The following is a 24,634-nucleotide window of genomic DNA, read 5'->3' as shown; positions in this document are numbered from 1 at the left end:
AGAAGACAAGGACCCAAACCTGGGAGAGGAGAAATCATTTCCCACTATATCCCAGATGTAGGTATTTTCTTATCAAAGTTATTAGCTCATGGCCAAGTCGACCAGGTTTTGTGGCTCTGTCAATTAAAAAATGTATAAGACAATGGGAAATGCAATAAACCAAGATCGATAGAAAATTCTGTGCTGCACTGTAAACTGTTTAAGGACAGGGATAAGTGCCTATTGTCACTTATCCCTTGAGTTGCCCCATGAACATTAACTGTAGTAAAGGTATAGTACAAAGAAATCTTATTCTGTTTCACAACAATTCTATAAGACAGGAATTAGCATCCCCATTTTACAGTTAAAATGTAAACACTTACAATTAGTATGGAACAGGTACTCCATAAGAATAAGCAGAGAGGAGAGGGAGGGAGGAAAGGAGGGGGGTAAAGAATTGATTGGCACGTAACTCTAATCCATTCTCCCCATACTTTTATCTAGCTGTAGCAAAACGTACTGATGTGTATTTATTTTGTCTCTCTTTCTTTGCTCTTGTCCCTAGCGTAGGTGCTATTTAATGGTGAAATGATATAAAACGCAATGGAATGAAGAAGAGGAGCAATGATCTGGGATAATCCAGAAAAAAAACCTGTCTAGTGTTAAGATGACAGTAAATCCACCTTCAGCATTTTCTTTTTCAAAGCAGGACACTGTGGTATGGTATAAAACAAGGGCCAGAAGACAGGGTCTGCATTCTTTTCCCTGTTTGCAACTAGCAATGTGGCCAAGAGAGTAACTAACTGCATGGTTAGTTTCACCATCTGTAAAAGAATGGTAATTTTTTTTTTTTCTTTTTTTGGCTGTGTGGTGCGGCGTACAGGAACTTAGTTTCCCAACCAGGGATTGAACCCGTGTCCCCTGCATTGAGAGTGTGGAGGCCTAACCACTGGACTGCCAGGGAAGTCCCCCAAAATGGTAATTTTCATACTAGGGTTTCTGGGAACAAATTTAAAAGATGGTGTTGGTGAAACAGCAGGTCAAATGATTGTTAGAATATTTTTGTAAGGTTCAAATCTGACGAGCACTCAGAAAACTGTAGTCTTTATTGTCATTACCATTTATTCCTTTAGTTTCTCAAGAGAACCTGGTGTGCATTTTATTATTTTAATGGGAAAAGTGTATATGAAACAAATAAGAGTTTGTCTGGAATTCCATAGTTTATCATAAATAGCCTAGAATGTCTATTTCCAATTACATGGCCTTTAAGTCCCTGGTCTGTTTTCTGACATTAGTGTTCCACAACCCAGCCAAAATGATACTCACACACAATCGAAGGAACAAGAGGTATCCTGAGAGGTATATACTCCCTTTGGCTCACACAGGGAACAATCTAGGGATGGAGCCCTTTACAGAGTGAAAGAATGAAGACTCTGCTTCTGGCCATGCTGGAGTAACTGCAAAGATACCCTATATCGTTGTCATCAGGGAAGTGCAAATTAAAACTACAACAATATACCACTCCATACCGACTAGAATAGCTAAAATTCAAAAAGGCAAGAATGTAGAGCAACTCACATATTGCTAATGGGAACATAAAATGTTACAGCCACTACATGGTTACTTTTTTTTTTTCCTGTGCAACTAATAAGCAGAGGAGAAACACATTAAGACCATGCAAACATGCTGCTTCTTATAAAAATTTCTGCCTAGATTAAACATTCATTGACAATTCTTACCTGAAACAGTCTTTACTCTGATGATTGAAAAATGATAATCAACCCCTGTGCTCTCTATATATTTACCGTTGGGACTCAGCATTCCACTGTGAGAAAGAACTCCTTTCTTCCCCATCCATCCTTCTTTCTTTCTATTTATTTATCTATTTATTATCAAGATGAATACATAGGTTACTATTTTTTCAATATTCTGTCAATTATTTTGCACTCAGATGGTCCGAGATTTGGCCAGTAGGTATCCCTTCAAGTTGGCACCTGTGTCCTTGGGATATACTCCATTATTTTTTTAATCACTTTTTTACCTTTTGACTATTTAAAACTTTTAGGAGTGAATCCAGCAGGAATGCATCTCTTCTGTTTATAAACTCCTTAATATCCAAATCCTCCTATATCTGTTTTTCATATCTGTCTTAGGCCTCTCTACTAGGTCAACAAAATCCCAAAGAGAGGAAAGATATTATTGCAACTCCATCCTCAGTACCTAGGGCATAATAGCCACTATATATGCCCAAACACACACACAGACACACACACACACACACACACTTCGCTCCCTATTTCATTATAAACCTGTAAAGTTAGTAATTGCCTTTCACATTTATATATTTCTATTTCCCTGGTTCCCAGCACAGTGCTTTTCATATAGCAAGTGCCCAGTAAGCATCTGTTGAAAGAACTGGAAATATTACTCACACAGAGAGAAAAAAAAAAAGCAGAGAGAGAGTAAAAACAAATCTCCAAGCAGAAATTCATAAATATGTCTGACAGTGGGCTGGGCAATGAGGTGTAGGGTGTGATGTGAAAAGACCAAAACTCAACATGTGGTGTTTCCGATCAGCTGTCCCTTTGTACTTTTGCATGTGGTAGTGACAGTGATTTCTGTGGCCATTGCCTAACTTTCCTGCGTGACTCGGCCTTGTTGCCTGAATATGCTGCCAAGAGCTAATTGCCTTTCATGCTGCTCTAATAGTAATGACAACCACCAAATACTGAGTGCATGTTACGTGCCAGGTGCTGAAGAGAGTGGTGACCCTCCTCCATCTATTCCCTGGACAGTAAAAGGAGCCAAGGCGCACACTATTACATGGCCCCAAATTATTAGCACTAAATCAAACTCTACAGATAGCCCTCTTCCTAGTCACCTTATATGGAGTCAAGTTGGCTTTTCTAGTTAAAAAGTTGCAGGCAGTGTGGTAACTTGCCAGACGCTGTTGGCTAATAATCAGTACATCTCCATCCTTCTTTGCTCTCTATTGTACCACGGGGGCTGAGAACCTGGAAAATACACACCCCTGATCCCCTTGCCAGGACAAGTTAGTTAGATTCAGATGATGGGAGAACCCCGTGTGAGATTTGAAAGGTGGAAAAGAAGAAAAAGCCATCCCCACCTGCCGACACTGTCAACACACACACATATCACACACCACATACCCTCCCCCCACACACACACCCCACACATACATCCACACAAGGACAAACACACCACACACAATGCACACGCATACATACACACAACAACAACACACAGACTCCACTCCTTAGGAACAAGGCTTTCACTGACTTGATACTTCCTTAAGGCCAGGCAGCAAAGTGGAGTCCTAATGATTACTGGATCAATTGCTTTATTTTACTATCAGTGCAAGTTTTCTAAATCAAACCATTATTCTGGCTGGGATACTTGGACCTAGACAGAGTTATGTTTGATCCATGACATATTTTGAGCATAAACATGGCCACTATTTGAATTCTAAACATTTGTATAAACTTTGTATTTTCAAAGGAAAAAAATCACCAAGGGAATTTTCAACGCAAATGTTAATGCCCGCTTTATTTTTTTAAGGTTAGAGAATCACCAAAGTCCCAGATACTTGAGCAATAGGTAGATGAAGACGGAGAATAAGGACATTTTAGGTTGAGAGGCTATCCTGAATAAAAGCATGCAGAACAAGGGAAAGCAAAATAGAAAGAGTTTTCCAGAGGCAGAGAGGATAAGTGTGCATTCAATTTGGAGTTCTAGTCTTTTGACTTACAGCTCAATTGAATATCCCAGTACCGTAAGAAATAGAAAAGAGATTTTTTAATGGTTCCTTGAACTCGATAAACCTCACAGCTTATAAGGCCTGCAGTTAGGGTAACTAGCCATCCAGGTTTGACCAGGATGGAAGGGTTCCCAAGACACAGGATTTTCAGTACTGAAACCAGGTAAGTCCTAGCCAAAACAGGACAAGTTTGTCACCCTACCTGTAGGCATGAAATAAAGACCCTGTAATGTCTTACAGGTTTTGTTTTACTTTAATAAAAAGACTAGAAGGAAATTCTTATATTCATCTAACCCTTTTCAGTTTGAGTGTTTTCATACATATTAGTTTAATTACCACCACAGCTCTTAGATTAGTAATTCTGAACCTTGACTGCATATTCGTGATTACTTGAGGAGCTTTTAAAAACCTAGGTGCCTGGGAATTATCCTGCACAAATTAAATCAGGCATCACATTTTGTGAAACTCCCTGCTGAGTCCAATGTGTAGCTGAGATTGAAAACCGTGGACTTCGATTTCACTCTAAAGAGTTCCATTTTATAGAAAAGGAGCGTGGAGTTTTAGAGTGACTAAGGTCAACACCATTATTCTGTAACAGCATCGGAACATGAACCCTAATCTTCTATGGGGATGAAGGAGTTGCAGTACTTATTCAAATTCTCTCCCCTGCCAGACCTCTTAGTCTACCTCTAAGAGGTCAAAGGAAAATACAAATAATTGGAATAATAGTAGACTTAAGCAGTGTTGTTTTAGCAGCAGAATGTCTCCTTTGGGAGAGACTTTACTGGACACATAAACTGTACACTTGAGGTGAAAGGATGAGATTTCTACCTCCGTTTTGCTACCAAAGAGCACTTCAGGGAAAACAAGGAGTTACGGTGTGCTTAATGACTAGGTTTCTGTTTTACTGTGCAAGGTCTGCAAGTTTAATTCCAGGCTGACTCTCCTACACAAGATTGGAGATTTTAGAAGGAGAGACAGCAAGCAGAAGTAGAATCAGAGCTTAGAGCAAGAGCAAAGATCGGTAACGGTCATGGAAGAGGATCAAATTGAGAAATATTGATTGTGGAATCTGATTCTGCTTCCCTGATGTCCCACAAAATCCTCAGTAAAACTTTTCTTTTTTAAAGAGTTGTGGAGTTAAATCAGGTTTGGGGGATGCAGCTATTTGGATAGGAAAATTGTCCCATCTGGGTTATATTATTAGGAATGCTGAACAGCTCTGTATTTATTTAGTAAATATTCATCAAGTATCTACCTCGTATTTGACCCCCGGCTAGTCTGTGGGGATAGAGAGATGAAGAAGGCATGCTCTCTGCCTTAGGGAAGGTTATGAACAATTCAAAATTTGCTAGGTGTATCTTCACTTCTTAGTACAAATTTAGCGTCTGATCATTTCATGTGAAACGAAAGACTCTTAGGGACCTTGTCTCAGTTTCTGATAAACCAAATACTCGTACCTCAAAATGAAACATCTTAGGCAGTAGTCTTTCCCAGCCTTACTTCTATGTGCTTACGGTGAAGTATTTGAAAGAACTGTGACCTCAGCCAATCCATCCACTGAAGTATACATTGGCCTATTGAACTTAGGACATACATACTTAGCTTGGGAAGCATGTAAGTTACATTCAGCAGGTGAGCAAAATTTAGATCCAGATGCCCTTGCAGGACAACCATGGAAAGCTGTACAGTCTGTGTACTATTCAAATGCCGCATTGCAACCAGTCCTCTGCTTGTGAAGCCTGGTGCCCTGGAACAGGACTGTATCTGCCAAAAGCCTGTTGTTTTTGTTGTTGTTGTTGTTTTTCAATCCATCTAATTCACACCAAGGCTACATTTTTTCTAAGAAGTTCCTGGACTTGATATGTTACAGCAAAGATCATCTGAACATCTTCCCTGTAAACATGGAACAACACAGATAGGACACTAAGGAATATATTTGCACATATGTTAGAAAAAACCTGAACTCTAGAAACCATGTTACAGAATTTAAAGATTATTTAAGAGTAACTCTGAGAAGAACCATTTTCTAAGACTCACAAACATCATTATCAAAATGGAAAATCCTTTTAAAAAAAAAAAGATTTCTAACAGTATCTTTTAGCACAATAACAACTGTCCAAACTATGAAAGCAAGAGCAAATTTAAGAGTTATGGTCCTTGGGAACTTTCCAAAAGATACAAACCTATTGTTTTTGAAGATTAACTTGCAAACTTTAGGGGACACCTAGAAATGGAATCCTGAACTGGATGCACAGACTTCAGATTTGCTCAGTAGTCAACAAAGCAACCATCCACTTAGACACACTTTTTGACTCAGGAGTTTAGCCAAGATCCTGAACCACTATTATCACATATGTTTTAAAGTCTAACCATAGAGCAAGAAATGGTAGGATTTACCAACCTTAATGAGAATATACCTATGATGGAAAATGTCGTTACACAAAACCAGAACCTTACCAGAAATGACTGCATACAACTGTACATTGGCAGAAGAGTCTTTGGTGGTCAAACTTCATGTTCAAAAAATTCTTTGAGAGAGAGACAGAGACCATAAAGGAAGACGAATCTAGAGGGGGAATGCTTGAAAACCCTTTAAGCGGAAACATATTAAGTCAGAAAATTATTCCAGAAATTGAAAAGTGGAACATCCTCAGCAGGGTACCAAAAAAAAAAAAAAAAAAAGCATGAGGCAGTGCATCATAGCGGAAAGAGCTTGAGCTTCAAATCAGCTTTATTTTGCTGTGAGACAGAGTGAATTTCACTGGATCTGAATTTCCTCATCTATTAATGTGGGATGAGGTAGGTTATATGTCTCATTCTTTAACTTAGCTCTGGATGAATTTCTAATTGAAATTAGAAGCCATAATCCATCAAAATAATTAGAAGACAGTTGGCTCAGGTGCTAGAGGTGACAAAACAAATTGCAAACAGATAATGAGGGTGAGCAAATATTTACACAGGTAAATAAAATCTATAGTTGTTCTGTATCTTGTTACCAGAGAGTCTATGTCCTAGAACACAGAGAAATTTCATAGTTCCAAGGACTTATAAACTTGAGACTAAGAAAAAAATCTATAGGAAACTATTGTTATAATATTCATTGTGGAAAACTATGCTTTGTCACTTAAAGACAGAAGTACTGTCAACAGGTTGACATATCAAATAAACCATGGTTAAGCCATTAACCATGAATTTACTAAGGTCTTATTATTTCAAACAGTATACAGATGATCTTAAAATTAGGAAAAGAGTTAAAGGCATTCTCTTGTAAAAATTTTTTACAAGTAAAAATAAGTGGCCCTAGTAAACAAGCTTTAGAGCACAACACAAAGTCTCAATTTGCCACTAGAGTTAGCACCATCATTGTAGGCTGTTATAAGGATTAAATGAGATAAAGTATGTGATACTAGGCATTTAGTTTTATGTTACTATAATGTTGACGCCTCAGCTAAGATGTATTCTTATATTCCAATATTCCCTAAATCAGCAAATTTTCCTTTCTTTATATCCATCATTCTTTACTATGATGTGCTTAATGACCTAACTAAATTCATGGCTTTATAAAAGTAGTTTTGTTCATTACTACAGGTGCATTTCTTAGAGTCCAGCATGTAGTAGATGCTTAATAAACACACTGATGGATGTTTTGCATACTTGGGTGGATGAATGAAATACTGAAGTAATTGGACTATAGAACAGAGAATTCATTTCCTCACTACAATAGGAGAGAAGCAGGGTTTGTAATTGGACCAATAAGTCAGGTCTGTACAATTCCACATCTCCTTGTCTGGAATGGGCTGGTCTTCAACTGCCTGACTTTTTTCTTAAGAATCAGTTCTTCAGGTTCTGCTTTCATATTTGAAGATCGGCCTTCTCTCTCTCTCTCTCTCTCTACACACACACACACACACACACACATAGTCCAGGTCTATGTACTGCCCTGCTTCGGGTTGTGGTAGGAAAAAAAATTCCTGCTCATTCGGTAGCCTTTATAGAGTTTCCTTGGGACTATCTAAGCAGTTATAGCCATCCCTTCAAGAAGTGGATCTATCCCACTATACAGTACATCCATTCATTCATAATTTGCTACTCAAATAAATGTCTCATGGTTGGGTGAGAAAGATCTCGGGTACAATGTCTACCGTTTTCTTACTCTGTAGAAGCCTACACGTACTGAACTCACTCATGTGCTGAAGCTGTTTGTTCATTCATTTAGTTATTCTCATTGCTTACTGAATACGTTCCATGCGTAAAACCCATGAAGGCAGGGAATTTTTTTTTTTTTAATCTAGTCTTGGATGTGGACAAAAAAGTAAATAGGCAGATACATGATTTAGGATTACAATAAATACTACAAAGAATATAGGGAACACTATGAGAGAATGATGCAAGCTAAGACCTTAAAAATTGAAAAGATGACCTTCATTTAAAGATCTAGGCTGAGATGAAGACATGGGGCAGTGTTCAGGCAGAAAAACAGCTTGGGCAATGTTCCTGCATCAAGAAGAGGGCTATTTGAGGAACTGGTTGGAACTGAGTGGTCCGGGAAGGGATTAGTAAAAAATGATGTTAGAGAGATCATGTAAGGCTTTGTAGAAGAGGGTAAGGACTTTTTAAAAATTTTAAGTGTAATTGGAAACATTTAATGACTTTAACCAGGAGCACTTTGTAACCAGATTTTTAAAAATCACTCTGGTTGCTGCATGGAAAGTGAGTTGTTAGAATAAGAAAATAATTCTGTTACCGTATAGTAAATTTGACTGAAAGTCAGTAGGAACAATGGGTTTAACATGTGTTCCCATCATTTACTAGAGAATTTTTAAGTCAGGCCTGAGTTCCAGATGGGAAAGGAACTGACAGAAACATAAACCCATGGGTAGCTCATGTCTATATCAATGTGTGTATTCAAAAACTGTTGAATAAAGAAAGGAATTAGAGTTCCTCCTTGTTCCATGAGGCAAAAAGACTCCATTTCCTCTCCATGTTCAGAGAATTGCGGGGGTGTGGACTGCTGCCATATTCTTTTTTTGTATCCCAGAATGAGAATAGACAAGGATTTACAATAGTCACATGTGCCATTATTAAGAGAGATTATGTGTACTTTCCAGGGGAACAATGAGTAGTAACATTGGGTGCAACCAAATAACTTGTTCATTATAATCACCAGAGATTCAGACATGCACATCTCTGGATGGGTATATTTCGTCTCCAAATACTGCAGTTTTCCAGCACATCATAATGACTGTGTTTTCAACTGAGTTAGTTTAACAGTTATAGGAACCGTTACGCATACAACCATGCAAGTTCAGAGCTCCAAATTCAAGGTCATGCAAACTAAAATATACTCAAGTCTTGAGCACTTCTTTAAAGTGCTTTAAAGTGATTTCATCTTCTGGGTCATAATTTTAGTGAGATTCTTGAGAATCTTCACCTTAGAATCTGCACTTATTTTCGTACTTAAGGAATTAAGGATTCTTTTGTGTTGTATTTTATTGTGATAAATGTACAAATACTGATTACCTAAGTGACACAAGGCAGTGTTTCAACATTAAACTCAACACATGCTTTCTTTCTTCTAGACTTAAATAACTCTTCAAATACTATCACAACTTTCAAAATCTCTGTAGTAGGCAAGTTATATATTTCAGATTTTATTAGAAGATTTGAGTTTGAGGTCAGCATAACCAAATTTACACGTATGGCCACGCCAAAAAAAAAACCTCTCTAAATTCTTGTAAATGCCTTGACAATTGATTCCAATGATGAGCTATGGCAAAGTATCATAAAATAGTGTTTCTTCTACAAACTTCCAAGTATTATCAAGTGTTCAGAAATGACTGATAGACCACAAAAAAAAAAAAAATAGTACTCAAACAGATTTCAAACTCTTTCCAACAATTCCTGTGTGTAAAGCATGAAATCTAACAAAAAGAGACTAATATAAAAGTTAAAAATATCAGAACTTCATTAGACTGACCTCTTGATTTTCTTTCCTATTTTTTAATTTTTATTTTTTGACTAATATACTAAGATTATATTTTTCTTCAGGGAAAATTTTACCTTTCCTCTGCTGATTGTATTTAATATAAGCATTCCATCAAACACAAAAAAATTTCAGTTGACAGCTATTAACAATATACCCTCTGGGTGTATAGAGTCATTTAAATGTTTAGATTCATTCTGAGAATTGACTTGAGAATCCAAATTATTAAGAGAAATGTCTGAGAAGAAGCTCTGATTATTATTTGTTTTTTTTTTTTTTTAATTCCTTGTATCAGAGATGACAGGGGGAAAAAAGGGTAGAAAAGAAAGTGAAGGTGAGAAGAACAAGAAGGTGAAAGAAAAATTAGGAAGATATACTGAAACTCAGAGGTAAAAAAAGACAAAAGAAGAAGAAAGAGCAACGTTTTAAGGGGATGTAGCTCTCTGGGACTAGCCATAAATATTTTATTTAAAAAATAAATGGCTTTAATAACTATTATACTTAAGAATAAATAAAGCTTTAAAAAAAACTTGGAGGACAAAATTTAAAGTCAATGAAATTATCACAAGTGTTAAAGAACATACTTGCCAAGTTATTAGGTTTCAAATTGACTGACATTCTGAACACTGAGACTTTTTAGAGACAAAATTGAAAAGCCAACTTACTAATAATGCATTAGTAATAATCAATTTAGAGTAAGAACATCTCATATTAACATTCTTACAGCTACAGACTATCATAGGAATGGGGAGTAAGATCAATGCAAATTACTTCCAATTTCAGTGCACCTTGAAAAGACTTGTCACCAGAGGCAATTTTACTGTCTATCATTGATAGTTATTGTTGGCAAATGGTCAGTACTTCCTTCCCAAACAGCCTTAAACCTATATAACAGCTCTCTTGCTCAGAAAGATTAAATCAGTTGTTAGAATCAGGGTTCTATTTTGATTTTTGTAACTAAGTTACTCAAATTAACAAAAGTTATTTAGTTTTTGAGGCACTCATCTGATGGATAATTATGAAAATGGGAACCCAGAAAGAAATTCAATATTGGAATGAGGAAAACATACTTTTGTAAAAATTTTGGAATGATCACAGTGTAATTACATTTGGGCTAGAATTTCTTGCCAAGCTTTATATTCAAGATAAACATAGCTGAAATTAGAAGCTAATTAGAAACTAGAAGGGCAGCCTGATATAGAAGGCCCTAACCTGAAGGCCAGAGGCTGAGGGCTCAGTCCATGGCTTCTATAATGATTTGATATGTGGCCAGGGCAAATTTCCCATGGAAGCTTTGACACCACCCATAAAAAAGAGATCCAGGAGGAATACCTCTTAGGCTTGTTCAATGTTAGTCATAATCATATCAATCAAGGGCTGGTTCATTTTCTATCAGGTGTGACACAAGTTTTTTTAAATGGATTTTATTTCGTAAAAATGAAATTTTCCCCATTTTATAAGGTTTATTCCTCCTTTTGCAATATATTTGTTCTTACTCTAAGACAGTCATCATTCCTTTGAGAGCAGAATGGCTTGATTAAAATTAGCCACAGGATTATTTTGATTTTTGACTTTGTCAAAGTTCTTCAGAGATTAACACATCATTTGTGCCATTGGACAATTTCTCTATATTCAAAGACAAGACCTGGAAGTTGAAATTGTCAACCTCCTTTTTAAGCTTGTGGTACAGCTATTATTTTATGGGTGTGTTGGGCAAAAGGAGAAATCTCTTCTAACTCAAGGAAATACTTAAACTCTTTGAAATAAGGACTCCTCTGACCCATGTTAGAGACTTTCCTAGTATTTGGAAACAGAGGAAACACCCAGAACTTCAAAGTTTCTTCATTATCATTGTCTCTCACAAGAACTGTAGGAAAGCTGAACAAGGCATCCTAAAGCACTTGCCCATTCTTTGTTGGGAAGACACTAGCCAGAAATTAACTAAACCTTCATTGTGAAGATGGTTGTATAAGTATGGCAGTGTGGGATGCTTTGTACTTTTTCTCATTAGTTCATTTAGTCAACAACCACTTTTTGAGCTTCTATCATGTGTCAAGCACTGGAATAGGACTTGGAAATACAATGATGGCCAATATAGAAAAGTTCCTATTATAGATTACATACTCTCAGGGTAGGGAAATAAATAGGCAATTTTAATACTGGGCTATGATAGAGGAAGTTCAAGAGCACAAGTAGGTATATCAAACTCAGTCCAAGGGTGGCAGTTGAGACATGTACAGTTGCTCCTCGTTATCAATGGATTCTGTATTTGCAAAATTATCACTCAAATTTATTTGTAACTCCCATATAAATACTTTCAACTCTTCCTGGCTTATTCATAGACATTCGCAGAGCAGCAAAAGTTTTCAGTGTCCAGACTCTCATGTTCCCAACAGAGATGGAAGAAGATGATGCTATGCCTCCTCGTTTCAGCTCAGAGATAAGCAGAAGGGGGAGACTGCAAAGGGCTGTGCAGGACAGTGCAAGATGCTCTGACACCAGCCAGTTAGACTGGGCTTGAATCCCAACTCTGGCACCTGTTAGTGGGGCAACCTCACACAAGTCACTTAACACTGCTGAACCTTATTTTCGCTTTTGTAAAATAATAATCCTGGTAGAAAATAGAATCTACCAGGACGAGCTGCTTTTAGGATTTAAGGTTATAATCTATGTGCGGTATGTATATGCATATGCGTGTGTATGTGCGTTTCTCCTAGGAAATAGTTCATTATTTGGTAATGCAGCGTTGCTGGGACTTCATAGAACATAACTACCATGAGAACAAGAATCAGTTTTTATATGACTAGGAGTTTAAAAGTCCAAGAAGGGATTAAAATACATGCAGAGGGTTTCAAAGACCAGTGATAGCTGCTGCATTTGAAGAACTGAAAAGTTCAAAATGGAAACTGAGCTTTGTGCCCAAGGAAGAATGTAGTGAAATATAAGGTCTAAAAATTAAAAAGACAAATCATGAAGCCTTCTTAAGGTCCTGAAATGAAAAAGTCTGGAATTTATACTGATGGACATTGGGGACCTCAGCTGAACAACTTTAAATATGGGGGTGCTACAATCAGATGTAACCCAAGAAAATTGTGCCCAGGAACATATGCAGTCCTATCATTGATGCGTTTTGAGGTTTAATGCTACAAGTGGCATCCTTTCAATATGGGGGGAGGAGCTTTTGTCTTAGAATTGGAAAGAGAACAATGAGTCTGCAGAGGACATAATGAAGATTATCAGAAAATGGAAAAATAGTCTTTCCTCTAGGAAATGATTGCGAGATCCAAATGATAAGGTGCAGAAAGTCCCACAGAGATGAAGGAGTCAGCTTCTGGAGAGGCAAGAAAATATTTTAGAAGAGTGAAAGAAAGGACAAATCTGAATAACACTCTATATATGTGAGACAGGGCAGGAATGCAGCAGTATCTGACCCTTAATGGCCTCAATATATACAAATGGTTTGCTGAAAAATTGACCTGTAGATGAAGCCTATGTGGAAAGGCTCTTCACATCTTCATATACACCAAGCTCACAGAAAGGCATTCATAGGATCCAAGATTTGTGTGCATGTTAAGAAAAGGAAAAGGGGAAAGGAAAATGTTGCCAGTTTCAGAGACCAAAAAGAAAATTAATGTTGCTAATAACTTCTCAATGTTAATTAACCATATATAATGGGGCTCCATAGTAACTATTTTACTCCTTTTTTTAAAAAGTTTTTCCCAGGATTGGAAGAAAGGATGTCAACCTAGCTAGACTAGGTGAAGCAACTGGGGAAATCTGTTCAAAAAAAACTGAAGCACACTTTATAGTCTTCCTATACAAAACTACAAGTGTCTTGAAGGTAAACACTAAGTATTGTCAATATATTCTAATTTTTACCTAAAAGTTATGCAACCTGAAGAATGTTGTTTGACTTCTGAGCCTGAGTTCCCTCAGTCTAAAATGGAAACACTACCTAAATCATAGGATGGTTGTGAAAATTAACTGAAATAATGGACTAAAATGATTATTAACATAGTTAGTGTTCAATAATCTTAGACATTATGCAACAGTGATGTTGATGATGTACCTTCAATAGTTGACATAATGCTTAATTCACAATGGAAGCACAGCATGTGCTTGATGGAAGGTTGGATAACTGATAATATAATATGTACTCAACTAGGAAGATCCTTAAATAGTGCATTAATATACACTTTGTGAGCATTTTTGAATGAATTAACTGGTCAGTGTTATCAAAATAGCTATCTGACTGGGTATAAATGTCAGACAAACTAGATGTTAGAGAAAACTTCTGGATTTGCTCATTCAAATAATTGGATGTTTGGAGATACATTCAGTCTTACAAGGCAGTAGTTTTCCTTGGGCTCTGGTCTGTAGAGTAAGACGATTGTTACACATTTTGTTGTGGGTTTTAAAAAAAATTTTACTATTACTTCCCGTCATTATTATCTTTTTATGTGGCAGCATTTAATATTTTTCTAAACGGGAATTAGTTTGATTTCCCCCAAAGTCGCTAGTAAAAAGCAAAGGAAAATGAGCAAAGAATTGGGAAGGTTAAGGCGGTGATGGTGGTAACACTGAAGAGAGTGTGCTGGCAAAGTTATAATAAAGAAAGGGAGGTGGCTATAGTGTCACAGAAACAGTCTTGGTTTTGGAACCAGACCCCTTAGGTGAAAAATCCTACTGTGCCACTTAATATGCCTGTGATCCTGACCAATGTGGGTTGAACTCTTCCAGGCTGCCATTTTCTTATCCGGAGTGTGGAGTCAATAACATCATGCCTGTCTAACTACTAAGGTGTTTCTAAAGGTTTAAGGAAATAAAAATTATAAAAGTGCTTTGAAATGGTAAAATGTCATAGGAAAAGAGGGATTAATTATCGATACTGGCTGCCTTTTTTTTCTTATGAACCATAAAATAGAAGACAAAGCTTTGTTGATAGCAGTTTCCAAAAAGATGAGGCATGATTACTGAAAATATAACATTTGCAGAAACAACCTGTTGAGGAGACTTGCTATATAGAGGTTTTTTTAGAGATATAAGAGTGCAACAAGATAAACTCATATCATGTTAAAACTGCACACACATAAAACATATTTGATTGGTTACCCGAGCTGTGGAAGAATCATTTTAACAGTTAGGATTCACGGTTTCAAGAAAATACCACTTTTGCTACCTTTGGCTGGCAAAATATAGGATTTATTGGAGGATATAGATGGCCTTATAGAATTAATAGGATGGATGCTTATAAAGGGAAGTGCATGCTTTAAAATGGGCAGGAATACCACAAAAGCTTAAGCACTAGCTCTGCTAGAAAATGCCAGACTTTTCCACTCCCTACCACCACCACAAGTAAGTCCTAACTATTCAATGAATCTTTGTCAATCTCTCCAGGTTCAAATCCCAGGTGAGTGAATCATAATAGACAAGCCAAGACAGCATGCCCTTTCTTTGCCAGAGTAAGTCTTAGACTGTCTGCCCTCAGGCATTTTTAGTAGTAGGTGGCACTGCGTTCTAGCAATACATTTCAAAATGGCAAATCTCCACAAAGTAGGAAGGGGAATTGGATTTGCATGCCCAAAATGTAACAACAAATGTCTAACGTATCCATAAAATATGAGGAGAGGGAACAAAATACTGAATTACTGATGAAAGCATTCCCTTAGGAGAACTGACAAACCAATAAACTATCTGTTGTCTCCAGAGTCATAAGTCCTAGGAAACCAAAGACTCTTTGGTCCAAAGATACATAGGTGGAAGTAAGCATATGCTTTATTTATCACCTACCATGTACAGGAAGACACGCCCTAAGACATTTTTACAGCTGTCGCCAATTCATTGACAAAAAGATAAGAAAAACTACCTTTACTTCATTCTTTCTTCCCTAACTCCCATACTTCCCATATTCCTACAACCAACCCCTCTGTCAGAAAATCTACATCTTACACTACTGTATAATTTGAGCACTTTTTAATCAAGAACTAGATTTGTTAACGTTTGTAAAAATGTCAAGCATATTATCTCTAAAATTTAGATCGACCTTCAAAGGAAACATCATGTCCCCCATTTTTTACGGATGGAATGAGATGTTAAGTAACTTGCCCAAGATCACATAACTAACAACTACTAGATATGAATTTCAAATCCAGATCTGCAGATATCCAAAGATATTTATAGTCAACAAATTACAATGCCTTCTCAATTTTTTTCCTTTACCTTCCAAGTAGATCTGAAGAAGCTGATCATTTCTTAGGGCCTGTTTTCTATAAGCTAGATAGGACTTCCATCCCTCAGAGTTCCAAAAAATTTCTAACATACTTATAACTGATTAACAAAGTTGTGAAGTGTTCTACCCCTCCCAGAACTCTCCTCTGCTTTCTCTTGCTTACACTGTTCTAGAGGTGGAGATTTCTTCATTCTTTCACCTGCTTCGCAAAGCAAGTTCCCCTCCAGTCACTATCAGAGGCCAGATTAGTCTTTGCCACTTTCTCCCCATCTCACTGCAGTGAGGAAGCGACCTGTTTCTCACCTGTCTGAGCAGGATAACATGTGTGAAATGGAGGTAATTATCAAAATATTCCATAGCAGGGATCTCCTGAATGAAAGAGTTATATAATTGTTGCCATTCATCTCTGAACTCTGCCGATGGAAACAAAGTCTAAGGCACTATGTTTCCCTCTAACAAGTGGATGCTATTCTGGTTTCTCAAAGATTAGGATTAGAAATGGCAGTTTAATTAAAGAGAAAGAATATAGATTGTACTTGTTTAAAAAGAAAATCACCAAAATGGAATTCCAGAAACTGTATTTCTGATATTTAACAGAATGGGCTTTATTCTTGACTATAAAACATATGCCATTTAACTCTATTTTCTTCTCTATTCTCCTCTCCTCTCTTTTCCTTCCCTTTCCTTAAATTTTGTCTTGCATCTTCTCTCCTTATCACAGCCTTTTCACTATTAACCAACTGGAGGCAAAGAAGTATAGAGTGCATCTGAGCATATCTCAGTGTTAAAAAGATCAATTTGGGAGACAGTACACAGTTGCACAAGAAAAAGCAAAGCCAAATATAGGAGAGATGCTATATGACATCAATTTAAAAAAAGAACTGGGTGTGGAATATCTAAGTAGCATATACCATTAGTAAAATCCCATTTGTTCTCCTTAATTTCCTATAGAGTACTATTATTCCCTCTTAATAGATGAAGGAATCGAGTCCTGGGGAAAGGAAATGATTGGCTTGACCTTGTACTAGGTGAGTGATAAACTGAGTGGAGCAGACTGGGTGTGAATTGGAAATGGGGTCGGGGTGGCAGGGACAAGGATGAAGAGGTATGCAATGCCTGGTCTTAGGACCAGAGCCACCCCTCAGCACCAACTGTTTTCCAGCAGGAATGAGGCTTCTAACTTTCCAAGAGATTCTGGAAATTGCATTTTTAGTGTGAAATAGTCTGATATGTATTCTCTGTCTGTGAGCCAATGCACCTGATCAGTGCAGGATATTTGCTTTCAACAAGTGAATTAGAGCAGATCCAAACCATGACTCCAGTCTTCCAGTTCTTTATCTGGTGTGGTCTCCGTACACCACTCTCCCCGCCAAAGACTACACCACATGTGTATGTGTGATAGATGAGGATAGGGTAGCCAGATGGTACGAGAGATGGTGGAGGGGCCTAACGAGACAGCTCTACCAAAAAGCAGAGAGAGAACAAAAGAGGCACTTATTGAAAAAGACAGTTTTGACAGGACTGTCATCAGCAATAAGGTTAACGCCTAACATTTTCTCTCAGCAAGATTCCTTCAACTTGATTTATTTTGGAGAAAAAGTACATAAGAGAAAACTTTCTCCTTTCAGTTCATGTCAGTTGAAAGTCTATACCAAAAGGCATTTGGGGACAAAAATAGAACTAAAAAACCAGGTACCTGGGGCCTTTTATTACAGATGTTTGGGGTCTTCATTTGTTCACTCAATACCCAATTACTGGGTATTTCCATGAGCCAGCCACTGAACCTGATGTAGGCAGGCCAAAGCTTCTTATATTTAAGAGGCTCACACTTTACAACAGATTTGGTTATAATACAATGAAAACTGCTATGAAAAATGTTTATGCTACGACCAAGCCTGGAAGTTCACCTCGACTTGAATAAACTTTGGACTGTAGGCCCCTGACCTCTCTTTACTTAGAGCATTTACTTTAGGAATCTTTTCATTGTAAATTCTTTCATGGCTCCTCTGAGATGCAAATCTTCTCCCAGCTTCTTGATAGTTGTGTGGCCCAGCAAAGTCTTTCTCAAGGACTTGGGAGCCATCCTTTTGAAATACAATCATTGAGAAAGATAGTGTCCCTATTTTCCAGTTTCTGTGAGAGGGTAGCAATGTAACTTTAGTTAGCAAAAATTAGGAAACACAGATAGCCTAATGACATTGACCAACTTCCCTGCTAACCTCCTCCAGAACTTTTTCACTAGCTCATCCAGTGCTTAAAAATCCTCCCACCTTTTGTTTCAGTGGAGTTGTGTGCAGTCTCACTCCCCTATTGCAATAGCCTTGAATAAAGTCTTCCTTGCAGATAAAGCAGTATAATTTTTTTTTTTTTGACATCTACCAGCTGGTCAGCTTAGAGGAGGGAGAGTTACGTCATTGGTGACTGGAGAGGAAGGATGCAAAGTTCATGTAAGAGGCTATTAAATGGAACTTTTGAAAGATGAACAGTGAACTGTGCTCATCAGCCAGAGTAGTACAAGATATTCCAAGCAGTAGGTCTCCCTGCACCTTCACAGACGTGTGAGAGCAGCATGTTTGGAAAATGGCTTGAAATGACTGGTAGACTGTGAAAAAACTGAAGCTATTATTGTGAAAGTTTCTGTGGTTTTTACTTCTGCTCCACTTTACAATTCTGGCTTGAAGTTTTCATTTTAATTTAACGGTTATCCTAATAAAAAAACAAAAACAAACACTGCATCTGTGATGGAAGACAGTACCAGCTAGAACCCATGTAATCCAATAATTAAACTAATGTTTATTGAGTGCCTACCATATGCCAAGCAAACAGATACACGTGCCCTTGTTGTAGGAATGTTTGGGTTAAGAGCATGGGCTCTGTGGCCACGCAGCTTGGCTTCAAATCAGCACTCTGCACCAGCCATGTGACTGTGTGTGACCTTGGGCAAGTGACTTGGCCGCTCATGACTCAGTTTCCTCATCTGTAAAACAGTATCCTTGATTTTCTTAGTTGTTATAACAACTAAATGAGTTAAAACAAGAAAAACATTTATAACAATGCCTGTACATACTAGTCGTTTGATAAATGTTAGCTATTATATGACATTTATTTAAACCAAGCTTAAGTCTTATTTACGGCTAGCTAATGGTTATATTTCAAAAAGCATTATTACTAATGATACAGCCTTAGGAGAAATCATGACTTTTTGAAATCGCCTATCATACACCTCCTTTCCAAATATTCTCACTATAGGAGAGGGTGAGTTCCCTGCCAATGGATATCCCCAACTCTCTTGTCTCTTACCACAAACATGCACGGTATAAGATCTTGTGCTTAGCATAACAATTTCACCCCCAACTCTCCTCAGGGTTTTTCTCAGCTTCCACCAAATTGTCATCAGCAATTGCTGCTTGGCCCATCAGAGTTAATTAAGGAAAGGCTTGTTTTAGCCTTCCTGTCTCCTTGTGATCTATGAAATGTGCTATAACTTCACCTTCTTTATTTCTTCGTCCATTCTACAGTGGAAAGAGGAGAGAGAATAGGAAAGAAAGAAGCCGAGGGAAGAGGGGGAGTGGGGAGCAGGTGAAAGCAAGGCCAATTCTTGGATTAGCCTGGGAGCCAGGCTGCCTGAGTTAAAATCCAACTTCATAAGCCATGTGACCTTGGGCAAAGAATTTACTTCTCTGTTCCTTAGTTTTCTGATCTGTAAATTATAGATGAAACAAGTATCCATATCATGGAGTTGATGCAAAAAATTTAAAAAGTTACTGTATCGTATAAAGCACTTAGAACTGAACCTGACCCATGTCAGCTTTTTTCATGAATCTAATTAGAGTTCCCTAACAACATTTCTTCTCTTCTTCATGCTAAGCTTCCCTAACCCTCTCTGATGAATTCTTCACTTGAAATGAATATTCTGAGTGCTGGGCAATGAACTAAAAACTTTGATCCTCTTACAAACCATCACACAGACCAAAACGAGTGTTCCTTTGTATTCACTCTCTCTCCCACTAAACCTTAAATTCCTTATTAGTCCTTCTAATCCCACACCTGGCCAAAGGTTGGTGTCCAGTAAATGTGTGTTGGTTTAATTATATAAACTTCTATGAACACAGACTGCTTTCTAAACTTTTATTAGAAATTGCATTGCAAAGACATTTTAAAACATATCACACTCATTAAAAATATAGAGTACCAAAATGCATAACAAAGAAAAAATTCTTAGGATTTAAAATATTTTAACAGAAACTGTATACCTGATGACACTTGTATGTGAATTAAAAATGAAGAATAATACATACTACAAAAATATATACTAATAGTTATTAGTCTATAACATAGTACAGCAAGGGAGAGTTTATATACTGTTATCCCTCCTGTGTTTTGTCAGTTCCAGAATTTTTAGTTATGTTCAGATATTAAGGGAGGCTTTTATCCACCGAAGCTTTGTAAAGGAGAAGGATGAGTTTTGCTCCCCTGAGTCGAGTAGATGACGGACGCTGTTCTCAGAGCTGTTCTAATTCTTGTTGAGCCTGAGGCAAACTCGCAACACCAAAGCAAGATTGTCATGGAGATACACAGTCATCTCATATTAGAGCCACTGCCTTAGCTACGAATTGTCCTATCTAAAGAATGAAGAGCAGCATCTCTAGATAATCTTTTGAAATCAGCAGAAGGGCCAGAAATGTATGTGATTAATTAGAATCAGTTAAATAGTCTCAGTTTGCAGAGCTGAGTGAAAGAGTCACAAAATATAGTGCCTCCTATAGTGCCTTTTTTTTTAAAAAAAAATAAATTTATTTGTTTATTTATTTTTGGCTGTGTTGGGTCTTCGTTGCTGTACATGGGCTTTCTCTAGTTGCAGCGAGCGGGGGCTACTCTTCATTGCAGTGCACGGGCTTCTCATTGCGGTGGCTTCTCTTTGTTGTGGAGCATGGGCTCTAGGCACGCAGGCTTCAGTAGTTGTGGCACATGGGCTCAGTAGCTGTGGCTCTCAGGCTCTAGAACTCAGGCTCAGTAGATGTGGCACACGGGCTTAGCTGCTCCGCGGCATGTGGGATCTTCCCGGACCAGGGCTCGAACCTGTGTCCCCTGCATTGACAGGCGGATTCTTAACCACTGCACCACCAGGTAAGTCCCCCAATTAGAGTTTGAGGGAAGCAAGAACTCATACAGGGCCAGCCCCTGCTCCTCCCTGTCCCCCTAAGTCACCTATCTTCAAAATACATCCCCAATTCAGCCACTGTCCTCGGCTAGGTCCTCCATTGGCTTTCCACTGAGTTGGGACTTAGGGAAGAATGAGATGATGAGAACAGGAGAAGCTTCAAAATGCAACAATAAGTAGAGGACCAAGAAGATGTGCCTATGAAGAAGGTTTCAAAACAATGACATAGACATAGCACAATCAGCAACAGGGATGAGGCCAAAACATCTGGATGAAAAGTAAAAGTAATCACCTGAAAATTACTAAAGGTAAAATTATATTTAAGGAGACAGAAGTATTTTTCTGTGTGTGTGTGTGTAGTTTAAAGGCAGGAAAAATAGATATAATCAAAATCTACTGGACCACTGGATTACACAATTATCTTCTTTGAGATTCACGAGGACAGTAGGTACCACTTTTCACCAACTCTCCCCTATACAAATAATTTTTCCTAGAATAAAATTTTGAGATTCAACCTTGTATACCTATTATCAGCTTTTTGTTCATTTCCTTAAATAAAAGGACAGATAAAAAGATAAAGTCATGTAATAATGATATAAAATGACCCTATACATTATTCTATTTCTTAATTTTATAGGAAAAAATAATGAGAATCTAGAAAACTTTAACCACCTCTAGGTCATAAAAGTCATTCATGGAAACAATCGAAGTCTCCTAAATTTTAATATCTTTTTAGACCACAACCAATGATTAAGTAATTTTTTTCCACATACTTTTGAATTTCTAAGACAAGCCCTGCACTATCCCAGATATTGTGTCATCTATGAACAGACAAAACTCTTTCTTCATAGTTTACAGTTTCAAAACAATGAAATACACATAGCACAATCAGCAACAGGGATGAGTCCAAAACATCTGGATGAAAAGTAAAACTAAGTAATCACCTGAAAATTACTAAAGAAAAAAAAGTAAAAGGAAAACTAAGTAATCACCTGAAAATTACTAAAGAAAAAAAAGTAAAAGGAAAACTAAGTAATCACCTGAAAATTACTAAAGAAAACCAAGAAAAAGTTACATAATTCAAACTACATAAGTGCTATGTACTTAACTCAGTTCTGAAACAGAATGTATATCTATTCAGATGGAATAGTCTGGGAAAGTTGCTATAGTTTAAGCTCTGATGTAAAAAATGAGAGCATAGGTGTATGACATTGTGCGGAAGAATACTCTAGGTAGAAGACAAAGCTTTGGAAAAAGTTCAAAGACAAAAAGAAACATCGCCTCATCTTGTTGGAAAACTAGTAAAAGGTACACATGGCTAGAATCTACTGAGTTAGAGCTAGTCCATGCAGAGCCTCATGGGCCAAGATAAGGATTTTGGATTTTATTCTATGATCTTGGTGTCAAGTGATTTGAAACTTGGAGGTTGCATGGTCAAATTTACTAATGTAAAGGAACAGTCTGGCACTGTATGAAAAGTAGATTAAAGAGAGGCAAGAATAGAAGTAGGGATGTTTATTAAAAGGTTAGCAGAGATAAAAAAGACTTTAAAATAAAGAATGTTACAAGAGACAAGGAAGGACACTACATAATGATCAAGGGATCAATCCAAGAAGAAGATATAACAATTATAAAGATATATGCACCCAACATAGGAGCACCTCAATACATAAGGCAACTGCTAACAGCTACAAAAGAGGAAATCGACAGTAACACAGCAATAGTGGGGGACTTTAACCGCCCCTTACACCAATGGACAGATCATCCAGACAGAAAATTAAGAAGGAAACAGAAGCCTTAAATGACACAATAGACCAGATAGATTTAATTGATATTTATAGGACATTCCACCCAAAAACAGCAGATTACACTTTCTTCTCAAGTGCACAAGGAACATTCTCCAGGATAGATCACATCTTGGGTCACAAATCAAGGCTCAGTAAATTTAAGAAAATTGAAATCATATCAAGCATCTTTTCTGACCACAATGGTATGAGATTAGAAATGAATTACAGGGAAAAAAATGTAAAAAACACAAACACATGGAGGCTAAACAATACGATACTAAATAACCAAGAGATCACTGAAGAAATCAAAGAGGAAATCAAAAAATACCTAGAGACAAATGACAATGAAAACACGACGACCCAAAACCTATGGGATGCAGCAAAAGCACTTCTAAGAGGGAAGTTTATAGCTATCCAAGCCTACCTCAAGAAACAAGAAAAATCTCAAATAAACAATCTAACCTTACACCTAAAGGAACTAGAGAAAGAAGAACAAACAAAACCCAAAGTTAGCAGAAGGAAAGAAATCATAAAGATTAGAGCAGAAATAAATGAAATAGAAACAAAGAAAACAATAGCAAAGATCAATAAAACTAAAAGCTGGTTCTTTGAGCAAATAAACAAAATTGATAAACCATTAGCCAGACTCATCAAGAAAAAGAGGGAGAGGACTCAAATCAATAAAGTTAGAAATGAAAAAGGAGAAGTTACAAGAGACACCACAGAAATACAAAGCATCCTAAGAGACTATTACAAGCAACTCTATGCCAATAAAATGGACAAGCTGGAATAAGTGGACAAATTCTTAGAAAGGTATAACCTTCCAAGACTAAATGAAGTGGAGAAATAGAAAATATGAACAGAGCAATCACAAGTAATGAAATTGAAACTGTGAATAAAAATCTTCCAACAAACAAAAGTCCAGGACCAGATGGCTTCACAGGTGAATTCTATCAAACATTTGGAGAAGAGCTAACATCCAACCTTCTCAAACTCTTCCAAAAATTTGCAGAGGAGGGAACACTCCCAAACTTATTCTATGAGGCCACCATCACCCTGATACCAAAACCAGAAAAAGATACTACAAAAAAAGAAAATTACAGACCAATATCACTGATGAATATAGATGCAAAAATCCTCAACAAATTACTAGCAAACAGAATCCAACAACCCATTAAAAGGATCATACACCATGATCAAGTGGGATTTATTCCAGGGATGCAAGGATACTTCAATATATGCAAATCAATCAATGTGATACACCATATTAACAAATTCAAGAATAAAAACCATATAGTCATCTCAATAGAGGCAGAAAAAGCTTTTGACAAAATTCAACACCCATTTATAATAAAAACTCTCCAAAAAGTGGGCATAGAGGGATCCTACCTCAATGTAATAAAGGCCATATATGACAAACCCACAGCAAACATCATTCTCAATGGTGAAAAACTGAAAGCATTTCCTCTAAGATCAGGAACGAGACAAGGATGTCCACTCTCACCACTCTTATTCAACATAGTTCTGGAAGTCCTAGCCATGGCAATCAGAGAAGAAAAAGAAATAAAAGGAATACAAATTGGAAAAGAAGAAGTACAACTGTCACTGTTTGCAGATGACATGATACTATACTTAGAGAATCCTAAAGATGCCACCAGAAAACTACTAAAGCTAATCAATGAATTTGGTAAAGTTGCAGGATACAAAATTAATG

The 24,634-nt window shown here is 37.2% G+C and overlaps 1 long non-coding RNA gene across 1 annotated transcript; it reads right to left on the bottom strand.

Moving 5' to 3' along the window:
• Positions 1-1,566: 1,566 nt before the first annotated feature.
• LOC309615209 lies at positions 1,567-24,097 on the bottom strand. Its single transcript, XR_014236632.1, has 2 exons — positions 22,174-24,097; positions 1,567-22,077 (listed from the first exon to the last, which is right to left on the bottom strand). It is a non-coding gene; the product is annotated as an uncharacterized lncRNA (long non-coding RNA).
• Positions 24,098-24,634: the final 537 nt, after the last annotated feature.

Source organism: Balaenoptera borealis, assembly GCF_965194805.1.
Source record: "Balaenoptera borealis genome assembly, chromosome: 17".
NCBI classification, from domain to species: Eukaryota; Metazoa; Chordata; class Mammalia; order Artiodactyla; family Balaenopteridae; genus Balaenoptera; species Balaenoptera borealis.
Note: the sequence above shows the minus strand (reverse complement) of the source record. Positions and strands in the feature narration are given on the sequence as shown.